Here is a 14,525-nt window from a genome sequence, read left to right as displayed (position 1 = left end):
TTTTTTGTCTCTGCTTCAATACAAGAAGCTAGGACTTTGAATCTTTCAGTGTATATTGTTCTTATAAGGAAAGTATTTTATTAACTAATGACTCTGAAGGGAAGTTTACTACAAATCTTTGCTCTTACACAATGAGCTTTAAAGTTTTGGGGAGTAGCTGTTGCTCCAGAAAAGATTCAGAGGCAATATCTTTTTCAATCTTTATAGCCTCAGTTATATCCTAGACAAAATGTGTCACAGAAAATTCAAGAAAGAAAAGATGATTTGCTTACTTCAAATTATTTTCAAAAGAATCCAGGAGATGTTTAATGACTAAGACCTCACATTAAGCTTAATACAGGAGGAATTAAGCCTTTATTGGATGTTATCAAGGGAGATGCAAATTAACTGGTGAGAAAAAAAAAGCTCTGCAGAAAGTAGAGGAACTGTCTGTTATCAGAATCAATTATTATTCTGAATCAATTGTTATAAATTGTAATCAATGGAATCAAATATTAGCTACTTGTTACTCAATGTGCTCACAGCAATTCTTTGTCAAAAGAGAGCATTAATTTTGGATTTATCTTTCTTCATCTCCAAGTAAAGTTTTAACATCCTACCATGAAGCTGTTGTGTTGTTAATAGAAAAATTGTAGGATAGAATCATGAAAGTATTTTTGGAAAGAATGGCTTAAAAACCTGATGAGACATCTATTCCTTGTCTCAAGCAGCAATTAAATTGGTTATCGCAGAATATTTATATTTGGTCTATTGCATAGTAAACATTTTAAGCAAAATAGAGAATCATTATCCAAAAATAAATTGTTAAAATTTGCTTCTATGCATGCTTTTGAATTTTCTGTAAATTTATGCATGCATGCATCCCATAAAGAATACATNTACTGTATTTAAAAATAGCCCTTCTATGGGAGAGAAGTATATGTGATTGGATCACATGTTTATTTTATGCTTTTGAGTTTCCTCCTGCTTCAGCAAAGATAATTGAATCTCATGCTGTAACCAGTATTTCGAAATGTTGAAAAATCGAGCTTTAATTTGTATACTGATATATATATATATATCGCTCAGGGCTTACAATTGCTTGAAATTGTTCCTTTTTTAGATACTACTAATTCTCAAATTTGCAATTGTTTATGTATATACAACTCAAATTAAAATAAAGTACTGTTCCTTTAAAGCACTTTTTGAACATTTAAGAAGTCATTCTAGGGCTGGTGAGATGGCTCAGTAGGTAAGAGCACCCGACTGCTCTTCCAAAGGTCCGGAGTTCAAATCCCAGCAACCACATGGTGGCTCACAACCATCCGTAACAAGATCTGACTCCCTCTTCTGGAGTGTCTGAAGACAGCTACAGTGTACTTACATATAATAAATAAATAAATCTTAAAAAAAAAAAAAAGGCAAAATGATTTAAAAAAAAAAAAAAAAAAAAAAAAAAGAAGTCATTCTAGACTGCCTGGACAAGACCCCTTAAGGCAATGCCAACTCAGGTTAATATCTCAAGCAGATTATAGGCCTTATACAAGAACAATTTGTCATCTCATTCTTTACATCATCAAAATAGTAATGTATTAAGATATTAATTTGGTATTTTTAGAGAATGTGCATGTCAAATTTTAAAGAATTGTTCTCAGTGTCCTCAGAGACAGAGGACATTGTTCCACATAGTGGTGTTAATACTCAAGGACTTATACTTTATCAATTACTGCAAATGGATACTCATAATACTGATTTTAGAAAAATAAAATACACACATGTGACTATTTATACCTTTTCAGGCTTTCTACTTACAATTGCTCTAACAAGAGAAGCAACTAAAAATGTAGTTAATCTTTTCTTATGTTAATTTTTTTATGATTAGTGTTCCAAATCAGACTAAAACAAATATTGGAATTGGCTATTACAGACAAGCATTTCAGATGTTTTGTCAACAATTTAATGTTACCCATGTTACTGGGATTTTTTTATAATTTATAAGGACAAGGTATGGTGGAACTTTAAAACTATATCTCCTTAAAAAAACCAAAAAGGGGGTAATTATATCCCCATGCACATTATTTAAATCACTCTTTTTATTTTTACAATTTTTAAATTTGGATGCCAAAGAATTCCTTGCTGAGTACCTTTTGTAACCTACAACTAGGCATACTAATCCCTAGGTAAGATGAAAGGATCCACTTATTGGCATATGGCATGATCCTGATCAGATATTTAATATAGGGAAGAGAGTATGTTCATGTTTTTTCCATAGAAAGCATGCTAGCTGCCAGAATGATTTGTATGACATGCTGATCTGTGAGCTTGCTGAGTGCCCTGACAATGGTGACAGGAAAGCAGTACTGAGTATATGTTCTTGACTCACCTTTGCTTGCCTATGACCCAGATTAGACCAGCTAAGCTGCCTTGCTTCAAGCTTTTAAACTTTGTGGGACAGAGAACATAAGGACTATGGAAACTGACTTAGAAAAATTAATCAAAAGGAGGAATTATATTGACTCTTCTCTTTCCTTTAATGTGACCAGTTATTTTGACTCAATAATGGACTGTTCTAGAAATAAATCCAATATAGGTGATTCCTATTATGAAGATAGCAGAAAAATCTTCATTAACAGTTTTCCTGTTGATTCTCAAAGCCACCTCCCCTACTCCAGGAGACCAGACTTGAGTCTGATCTTTGCTAATTTACAACTGAATTAAGTGCCTGAGACATCCCCATGAACAACCTTAATCCTGTTCTTTTCAACCCAACCACTGACTTTGTATTTCAAGCAGGTCAGTTACCTCCATACAGGCTCACTTTCAGCAAAGCTCAGATATGGCAGTTATTGATCCCTATTTCGAGATGCATTAACTGCACATTGTGGCTTTGGTTTGAATGGGAAAAAGGTGTGCAATGAGGGCTGGCAGGCAAAGATGGGCCACTGGTCTATGGATTAGTTCAACCTATGACAGAGGGCATGTGCCAAGAGGCTGTGTTTGTTCATAATAAATGCTAAAAGCTGTGCTTGTGCCAATAAATACAAACAAGCTGCATGTGTGCTCTGAGACTGGTTAGTAAAAGCCCAAATAGGTTTAGTCCTAAGACAGGCAAGACTGCCAGCCATGGTAATTCCCAGGCAATACCATGGAGCATAAGTAAATTTTATGCCCCAGTCCAGTTAATTTTTAATAAATAAAAAGAGGAATTGTGCCCTTCCCCCAGCCTTGAGCAGGCTAGCTCAGACCTGGTTTGCCACAGTTGCTAGCCTATCTAGGATGGAATCTTCTGACCTAGGTAAAGTCTGTTGTCCTGTCACATCTGTGGTTTCCTCCAAGATGCCACTACCAATTGAGAGGCTGAACCTGTTTCCCTGATGCAATCCTGACAAAGCAGCGATCCTGACAAAACAATGAGATCCTGGCATGGTAGGGGATGGGTAGCCCCCACCCTTTATAAGCTCAGACTCATAAGTAAACTCTGGGCCATGATCCGAGAACTTTGCCTTGGCTTTTTATTTCTCTCGCCGCCTTTCCTATACAAACCCCATCTTTCCTTTCAAGAACCCAGTATTCCATGGCTGTCGGCACCTACATTGTGAGATTTGCAAAAAAAAAAAAAAAATTGTGGGTGGATTTGTCATTGTTCTAACAAATCTACCTGAGGCTAAATTGAAGCATTTTCAGATTACCATCTTCAGCAGAGGAGATTTCAAGATAACCCAATATTGACAGTGCCATATGGTTTTTGTGCCTATCAGTGATCCTTCTTATGCTGATCTACAATGAATAAGATAGATAGGTAGATAGATAGATAGATAGATAGATAGATAGATAGATAGATAGATAGATAGATAGATAAATTAAATAAAACATGGTTTAAGGGGAAAACAAAACCCCCAAAAATGTAATATTTGAATCAAGTCCTCTGCTTAATTACATAAGAAGCTTAAAGAAAGGCCTGGTACTGAATGAAATTAGAGGAGTGGTAACCAAAGAGAAAAAAGCATACAGGGCTAATGTCAAACCCTGTGAAATAAAAGGAGTAAGGGATTCCCTAGGCATAAACAACAATGAAAAGTCTGTGCAAATGTAATTCAAGGAGTGACTAAGTTTTAAGCTAAACAAGCAGGAGAATTTGGCAGGTTCAGCCATTTGGTTCTAGTTTTAGAAGCAAAAATCATACAGGAAAGGGATTATAGAATCTTCTACCACATTTAAGGAAAGAAAGGGAGACCAGGCGTCTGATAGGGAGTCCCTGCATGGAGGCCCAGAGAGGACTTTGTGTGAAAGTGTGAAGGTGAAGCCTCTAGTAAAGTGGAGACCCCAAGACAATGGATATTACAGAGTTGTGAAAAACCTGGCAGCAAGAGATGTAAACCGGGTGTGGAACCAACCCAAGGTGGAAAAAATACATTTCAGTCAGCAAAGATAAAAGCAAAAAGCCATCTAAAATACCCCTTTAACACCAAACATGGAGTTGTAGGATTTGAAGTTTGCCCTGCTGGTCTCATGATTGCTTTGGCCCATTATTTTTTTATTGTGTCATTGTGATAACCCTTCCTCCTTTTGGAATGTTAATATGTAATTCGTGCTGTTGTAAGTTGGAGTTATGAAATATGCTTTTTTATTTTGATTTTACAGGAAATTAAAGTAAAAGGCTGTCTTGAATCTCAGGAGAAACTGGACATTTTTACCTTTTGATATTGTGAAAGTCTACAAAGACTTTTAAAGTTTGGACTGAACACATATTGAGCATAATTATGATATGGCTAAAGCCTAGGAAAGACAGGGATTAGAATTTGATGATTTGAATGATAATACTCTTCGAAATAGAATATATTTGAATGTTTAGTCACCAGTTAGTAAAAAGTGTTTGGAAGCATTGTCTTACAGATCTCTCTGTCTGTCTGTCTGTCTGTCTGTCTGTCTGTCTGTCTGTCTGTCTGTCTCTCTCTCTCTCTCTCTCTCTCTCTCTCTCTCTCTCTCTCTCTCTCTCCCTCTCTGTTCTACCACTTTGCTGCTGATCAGGATGTAAGTTGTTAGTTTTTTCTCCAAAGTGTCTGCCTGCTTCTATGCCTCCCACCATTATGAAAATGGAATAACCTGCAGAAGCTGTAAGCAAGCTCACAGTTAATGTTTCTTCTATAACAGAATGGTATCTAAGACAATAACAATGGGAACAGTGTCAATCAAAGTTCTCTAGAGTAACAGAACTTCATACGGCTAAAAATTAAGTAGTTCCTCAATCCACAGTGTTTGATGCTTGAGCTTGTTTTTAAAATAAACTGGATTTCCAAAGTATTCTGTAAGGCAAATGAAGGAATTGACTTGCTAGTAAGGTGCAGGCAGTGAACAAACTCTTCCTTTTACCATTTACTTATATATGCTTCCAGCCAAAGGTATGGCCCATGTTAAAGGCATGTGTCTTCCTACCTTAAAATTCTGGTTAAAAATCATCCCCCTACTGTAAGTTAAGTAAAAACTCCCTCACAAGTATTCCCTCATGTGTATTTCTGCGTCACACCACAGGCACCATATCTGCATGGGCAGAAAACACCTTGGACTGGGTTCATACTGAAGAGCTAAACAACCTAAAATAGGGATGAGCTACAAGGAAGAACATTATTTATTAATTACACACGGGAGAACCCAACCCTCTCCCGCATGTCCCATTGTCTCTCTGAGTGTCTCTCTCAATCTCGCTGTGTCCAGAAGGTGGGTCCAATGAGAGGGCGGTGACGATTGGTCCGGGCAACGAGTGGGCGTTGACAGTGGGCGGTCTGAGGACGCTGTATTCTGGAAGAGCTGGGTAGCATTCTGGTATTCCTGTGGAGGGGGAGTGGTTAGTGGGGGTGGGAGACACCAACACCCTCAATTTTTATATTTTAGTTAATTCTAGATGTAGTCAAACTGCCACTCATGAATATCTACCCTAGGTACCAATACAATTCAGAAGATTGTTATGGAACATTTTAAAAAAAATATATTCTATGATTGTAAAATATCAAGGCATTGGATGAATTACTGTGTACAGATATTCAACCAAATTGGAACTGAGATGACAGAAAGAAAAAAATCCTATACACATAAACAATAAGCAACTACTTAAAAATGGTTTTAAACAGTAATAAAGTTGCATAACATTGAAATGCTCAGGAATAGAAGGAGTCAATAATGAACTCTATCAGAAAAAAAATCCTAAAAGGATTTAGCAATCCAAAGAGGAAAAATGGCTTCCCTGGAGACACCAAAATAAGAAAATTCACATTGTATTACAGAGCCATTGAAACAAAAACTGCAGGGTACTGGCACCAAAACCAACATAGTAGACCAATGCACTAGAGTAAAAGACTAGAGATGTACACAGTCATAGATATCTGAGTTTTAGCAAAATAATCAAAAGTGTGATTTGAGAACAGGTCCACATTTTTTTGTTTTTGTTTTTTGTTTTTGTTTTGTTTTTTCAAGACGAGATTTTTCCCTGTAGTCCTGGCTGTCCTGGAACTCTCTCTGTAGACCAGGCTGGCCTCAAACTCAGAAATCCTCCTGCCTTTGCCTCCCAAATGCTGGGATTAAAGGCAGGTGCCACCACTGCCTGGCTCCAGGTCCACATTTTTAATAAAAGGTCCTGATAAAAGTGTATCTACAACAGTAAGTTCCAAGGGAAATAGATACTTTTATTATCAGAAGGCCTACAACATTGAAACTCCTGAATGAAACAGAACATAAATCAAGAAATGGAAATTTTAAAAGTGCCCAGAAAAATATAATATAACATAATATAATATATTATAACATAATATATTATAATAATATAATATATTATATAAAAATATAATAGCAAGATTGCTAAATGGATTAGCATCAAATTATAAGGTTATAGCAGTACAAGAAATAAAGGCAGGAAGAAAAACAGAAAGAAAGAAAAAGAGGAGAGGGTGAGAAAACTTACATATTGGAAGATAGCCCACCAGCTCATTTCCTGAAAAGATAGCAGATTCAGTAAAGAATTCATAAAATTGAATATCATGGCCAAATATCTCAATCAGTAAGTTGTCAAATGAACTACATTATTAAAAAAAAAGATGAACGACAAATAACTACATGAAAAAGAAAGTTATCAACCTGTTTACCTTCAGCAAAATTTGTTTAAAACTTCCCTGATCTTCCATTTCACCAGATTAAGAATATCTATCCTTAAGAAAACAAACACAGAAAATTTAGTGAGGACACTGGGATATGAGGAATACTTATACATTGTTGGAGGGATGTAAATTAAAATACTTACTTGAGAAATCAGTTTGGAAGTTTCTCAAAAAAGTTAGAATATAGAATTATGGTTCTGTCCATACCACTTCAAGCCAATAGGCAACAGAGTTACCTATAATGTTACCCTGAACAGAACCCCAAAGGCTTATGTTCTAAAATCAAGAATTGACAAATGGAACCTCATAAAGTTTCAAAGCTTCTTTAAGGCAAAGGACACTGTCAATAGGACAAAACAGCAACCAATAAATTGGGAAAAGATTATTACCAATCTTACATCTGATAGAGGCATAATATCCAATATATACAAAGAACTCAAGAAGGTACACTCCAGAGAACCAAATAACCCTATTAAAAATGGGGTACAGAGCTAAATCTCGTCTGAGGAATATCAAATGGTCAAGCAGCACCTAAAGAAATGTTGAACAGCTTTAGTCATCAGGTAAATGCAAATCAAAACAACCCTGAGTTTCTACCTGACACCAGTCAGAATGGCTAAGATCCAAATCTCAGGAGACAGCAGATGATTGTGAGGATATAGAGAAAGAAGTACACTCCTCTATTACTGGGGGGACTGCAAACTGGTACAACCATACTGGAAATCAATTGAGTAGTTTCTGAGAAAATTAGAAATAGTTGTACCTGAAGACCCAGCTATATCAAAAGTGGGCATATATGCTCAGAAGTTGCTACAACATATAACAAGGACACATGTTCCACTACATTCATAGCAGTCTTATTTATAACATCCAGAAGCTGTAAACAATCCAATTGTTGCTAAATGGAAAAATAGATACAGCAAATATGGTATGCATACACAATGGAATACTACTCAGCTATTAAAAAGGATGACTTCATGAATTTTGTAGGCAAATTGATGGAACTATAAATATAATCCTGAGCTAGGTAACCCAGACTCAAAAGGACATACATTGTATGTACTCACTGATAAGTGAATATCAAACCAAAAGCTCAGAATACCCATGAAAGCTTCAGATGCCAGAAATGCAAGAATCTCCCGGGACCCAACAGGAATGACACTAGCTGAAATACCCAACAGCAGGGAGAAAGAACTTGAAGAGATCACCTCCAGTAAAAATAGACATGTCCTCCATTTGAGTGATGGGGCCACGCTTCCCACTCAAAATCTTTAACACAGAATTGTTCCTGTCTAAAGGAAACATGGGGACAAAAAGAAATGTATGAAGGAAATGCCATCCAGAGACTACCCTACCTTGGGATCCATCCCATTTTTAGACACCAAACAGTGACACTGTTATTGATGCAAAGAAGTGCTTATAGACAGCAATCTGGTATAGCTGTCCTATGAGAGGCTCTGCCAGCACCTGACTATGACAGCCAACCAATCAAATGAGCCTGAGGACTCCAATGGAAGAGTTAGTGGAAGCATTGAAGTAACTGAAAGAGATTGCAACCACATAGGAAGAACAACTAACCAGACTCCTCAAAGATCTCAGAGAATAAACAACCAACCAAGGTGTACATATGGGGAACCCATGGTGCCAGTTGGCATATGCAGGAGAAGACTGCCTTATCTGGCATTAATGGGAATGGAGGCACTTTCTCCTGTGGAGGCCTGCTACCCCAGTGAAAGAGGATGCCAGAGTAGTGGTAGTGGGGGAGCTCCCTCTTTGAAGCAAAGGTGAGGGGGCAAGGAATAGGAGGATTGTAGAGTGGAGACTGGGAAAGGAGACAATATTACCAATATAAATAAATAAAATAATTAATTTTTTAAAATGGAGAATGATTTACAGAATTAATTTTTTTATTTAAAACTAAAAAAGAAACAGAAAAGGAAATCTAGTAGTCTCTATACTAAATGAAAACAATGTTCTTAAAATGTCTATGTCTGAGGAGACTTTGTGTTTAATAATACGTGTGATTATTAGAATATGGAAAATTAAACAAATTTATGTAACAAAATCATTATTTTTGTTTTCTAAGTCATTTTCTATCACACATATTCCTGCATGTATATAATAATGCAGTTCTTTTTCCCAAAAGAACTGGGCTTATTTTGTCATTGTTACTTATTTGTTTATCTTAAATTTATATAAATTATAAAAAATATTATACAGTTCAAAAATTATTTTATTGTCATCTATGAATGTTGAATATTTCCAAAGCAGCTTGGCAAAAGTGACAATAATAATTCCAGGAAACAGTAAGCATCAAATTATTTGTATAACTGTAATAAAACTTTGCATTTGGAATTAAAAATATAAAAAAAATACTGAGGCATGGTGGCCCATATCTCTAAACCAATACTTAGAAAGCTGTAGCAGAAAAACCTTCATGAGTTCTAGACCAGCCTGGGGTATAGAGCAAGACAGTAGCTAAAAAGCAAAAACACAAAGAACAAAAACAGCAATAACAACAAAAATTCAGGATACTTATTTATTTATATCTGACTTCTTCGAAATACTAAATATTGATTTTCATGCAGAACTTTTTTAACAATTAAAGTACATTATTAAAAGCAAAAGACAAGTGTAGAAAACTCAGACATGTGTCTTGAATTGCATGTGTCCTGTAAACTGAGATTATTGAAAGAGATAACATGAGATTAAGAATGAAAAGGACATTCCTGGGCTTGTTATCTTGTCACAAGCTATCTATCCAGATTTATTCTATAGCCATTGTTTTAAGTGAATGGAGAACTAGAAAACATCACTGACATCTTGCTAAGACCTATCTTCTGAGTTACTTTTCTGTCCTTGACTGGTTGTATTCAAACCATGGTCTCATGTCAACTCATCTATTGATGATGCTGTAAATTAGTTCTATGTCAGAATTCATCTTTGTGATTTATAATGGCTGTGAACAAAATCTATTCACTGTCTCTATTTGGACACCTCATTTTCTCCATTTCAACATGTCCAGAATTAAACCAAAGTTTCTTTCTCCACGACTTTAATTCCCTACATACAGACATTTTTCTCTGTTCATTTATTTCTACCTCAACTGTTAAGTAGTAGATCAATCAGCCTGTGTCAACTTCACTTTCCCCAACTGCCTTCAAAAGATCTCCCAGAATACATTCTTGCTACGACCTTGGCCATTCTTTACTCAACTGTTACAAACATAACGTCCTATATTAAAAATTGTTTTCTGGAAGCAAAGATTAGTCAACTCTATATTTTACTCCTTTTAGATGCAAAGATAAAGTACCAGGACAAAACTCCATCTGAGGTACTTATGAAATGTTTGTCATTCATTCTCTCAGTGGTTTGCTTATATGATTAAGCTTAGTGAAGTGTTAGGGATATAATAATGAAGTGGAAGAAATAAGTAGGACTAAAGAAATGGAAACAACATAAAAGCAATCATTTAAGAATATCAAAGAAAAAAGAGAAATTAAACTAATGTCACTCAATGATGAATTTCTTATAATGAAAGGCAAGAAAAAATTTTATGTTAATGGCTTCATCATACCCCAAATAGATAAAGCCAGTAATTAGGGAAATTTCAGCTTTATTAGTATCTTACTTGACATAAAAATGAAATATACATCAAATCTGTAGTCCATGGACCTAAAACATTCACATATGGCCAAGGGGGAAATTATGTACTTCATGTGTGACTTTCTACCCATCATTCTGCCTTTTATTGAGACTGATAAAAGTAATGTATTAAACTGTATCAAACAGGCAATCACTAAAAAAACTGACAGATATTATTGAATGGTTGCTTAAGAACTCTGTTGCTTGTCCTTTAATTTAAAAAAAATAAGAAAACTGAAGTAATGTAAATATTGTCAACCTAATGAAGTATTTAATGACAAGGTTTTTTTTTTCAGATTTCAAGACAAGAAAACAATCTCTTGAATGTCTAAAGAAGGTAAATGGAGAAAGTAAGGTAAACTCAGGAGTGCACAGGACTCAGAAGCAGCAGAGCAGCTGGGAAGGGGTCCTATGGGCCTGCATCTGCACCCAAAGGTGGGGCTGATCCTCGGTCCTCTGTGCAGCTTCCCTGCCAGAGGAGAGATTGCCTCCAGTAAGTGTTTGACCCAGGGACTCAGGTAAGATCGCCATTTTTTCTCAGGTGACTCGCTGAGGTGGGTCCACTCAGGAGTTCACAGGCCTCAGAAGCAGCTGGGACAAGGTCCAATGGGCCTACAAGGGGCTATTCCAAAGCCCTCTGTACACTGGTCTTGCCAGGACAGAGCTTCTCTCCCAGGAGTGCTGGGATTAGAGGCTTAGAGATTCACAAGAGGAACAAACTCCAGCCAGAGACAGATGGCAAAAGGAAAATGCAAGAATCTTACCAACAGAAACGAAGACCAGTATTCCCACCACAGAGAGTCTTGGATACCACAACACACTGTAAAAGCAAGATTCAGATTTAAAATCATATCTCATGATGCTGGTAGAGGATTTTAAGAAGGACTTAATAACTCCCTTAAAGAAATACAGGTAGAAGCCCTTAAAGAGGAAACACAAAAGTCCCTTAAAGAATTACAAGAAAAGTAATTGAAGTAATTGAACAAAACCATCCAGGATCTAAAACTGGAAGTAGAAACAATAAAGAAAACTCAAAGGGAGACAACCCTGGAGATAAAAAACCAAGGAAAAATATCAAGAGCCATAGATGGAAACATCACCAAGAGAATACAAGAGACGTAAGAAAGAATCTCAGTTGCAGAAAATTCTATAGAAAACAAGGAAAAAACAAAGAAAGAAAAATGCAAAATGAAAAAAGACCCTACCTCAAAACATCCAGGAAATCCAGGACACAATGAGAAAACAAAATGAAAGGATAATAGGTGTAGATGAAGATGAAGATTTTCAAATTAAAGGGCCAGTAAAATCTTCAACAAAATTATAGAAGAAAACTTCCCTAACCTAAAGAAAGAGACACCCATGAGAATACAAGAAGCCTAGAGAACTCTAAATTGACTGGACCAGAAAAGAAACTCCTCCTGACACATAATAATCAAAACACCAAATGTGCTAAACAAAGAAAGAATATTAAAAGCAGTAAGAGAAAAATGTCAACCAACATATAAAGGCAGATTTATTAGAATTGTACCAGACTTCTCACAAGAGACTATGAGACCCAGAAGATCCTGGACAGATGTTATACAGACCCTAAGAGAACACAAATGTCAGCCCTGGCTACTATTCCCAACAAAACTCTCAATTACCATAGATGGAGAAACCAAAGTATTCCATGACAAAACCAAATTTAGACAATATTTTTTCCACAAATCTAACCCTTCAAAGGATAATAAAGGGAAAATTCCAATACATGTAAGGAAACTATACCCTATAAAAAGCAAGAAAGCAATCTTTCAACAAACCTAAAAAAAAAGATAGCCACATGAACAGAATCCCAACTCTAACAACAAAAATAACAGGAAGCAACAAATACTTTTCCTTAATCTCTCTTAATATGAATGGAATCATTCCCCAATAAAAAAAGACATAGACTAACAGACTGGATACATGAACAGGAGCCAATACTCTGCTGCATAAAGGAAATCCACCTCAGCGACAAAGACAGTTACTACCTCAGAGTAAAAGGCTAGAAAACAGTTTTCCAAGCAAATGGTCCCAAGAAACAAGCTGCAGTATCCATTCTAATATCTAACAACATCGACTTTCAATCTAAAGTTATCAAAAAAGACGAGGAAGGACACGTCATACTCAACAAAGTTAAAATTGACAAGAAGAACTCACAATTCTGGACATCTATGCTGCAAATGCAAGGGCATCCACATTCATGAAAGAAACTTTAATAAAGCTCAAAGCGCACATTGCCTCACACACAATAATAGTGGGAGATTTCAACACCCCACTCTCATCAATGGACAGATCATGGAAAAAGAAACTAAACAGATAAACAATGAAACTAACAGAACATATGAAGCAAAAGCATTTAACATATATCTATACAACATTATATATATATATATATATATATATATATATATATATATATATATTTTTTTTAAAAAGTAGTTTGTACATTCTTCTCAGGACTTCAGTGAACCTTTTCCAAAACTGACCATATAATCAGTCACAAAACAGGCCTCAACAGATACAAAAATATGAAATAATCTGATGCATCTTATCAGATCACCACAGACAAAGGCTGATCTTCAATAATGACATAAATAGTAGAAATCCCAGTTATATGTGGAAACTGAACAACACTCAATAATAACTTGGTCAAGGAAGAAATAAAGAAAGAAATTAAAGGCTTTTTATGCTTTAATGAAAATGAAGCCACAACATACCCAAACTCAAGGGACACAGTAAAAGCAGTCCTAAGAGGACACAGGGACAGTACCCTCATGAAAAATATCAGAAAAGAAAAGGGAGACATAACAACAGAACTTGAGAAAATCAAAAAAAGCATCAGATCCTATTATAAAAGCCTAGTCAAAAAAACTGGAAAACCTGGATGAAAGGGACAATTTTCTAGACGGATTCCACGTACCAAGGTTAAATTAGCATCAGATTAATGATATCTAAACAGTACCATATACCCTAAAGAAATAGAAACAGACAGTCTCCCAACAACAACAACAACAATGACAACAACAACAAAAAGGACCAGATGGGTTTAGTAAAGAGTTCTATCAGACCTTTAAAGAAGATATAATATCAATACTCCTCAAACTATTTTACAAAATAGAAACAGAAAGTATTCTACCCAGTTCATTCTATGAAGCCACAGTTACTCTGATATCTAAACCACACAAACACTCAACAAAGAAAGAGAACTTCAGACCACTTTCCCTTATGAATATCAATGCAAAAATACTCAATAAAATTCTCACAAACCTAATCCAAGAAAATATTAAAAATGATCATTCACCATGATCAAGTAGGCTTCATCCCAAGGATGCAGGGATGGTTTAATAAATGGAAATCCATCAATGTAACCCATGATATAAATAAACTCAAAGACAAAAAACATATGATCATCTTATTAGATCCTGAGAAAGCATTTGACAAAATCCAACACCCCTTCAGGATAAAAGTCTTGGAAAAAAACAGGAATTCAAGGCCCATAGCTAAATATAATAAAAGCAATATACAGCAAGCCAGTAGCCAACATCAAAGTAAATGGAGAGAATTTGAAGCAATCCTAATAAAATCAGGGACTAAAAAAGGCTGGACACTTTCTACCTACCTATTCAATATAGTACTTGAAGTCCTAGCCAGCGCAATCCGACAACAAAAGGAGATCAAGGGGATACAAATTGGAAAGGAAGACGTCAAAATATCACTATTTGCAGATGATATGAT

The sequence above is a fragment of the Mus pahari genome, chromosome 11, assembly GCF_900095145.1.
Source record: "Mus pahari chromosome 11, PAHARI_EIJ_v1.1, whole genome shotgun sequence".
NCBI classification, from domain to species: Eukaryota; Metazoa; Chordata; class Mammalia; order Rodentia; family Muridae; genus Mus; species Mus pahari.
Note: the sequence above shows the minus strand (reverse complement) of the source record.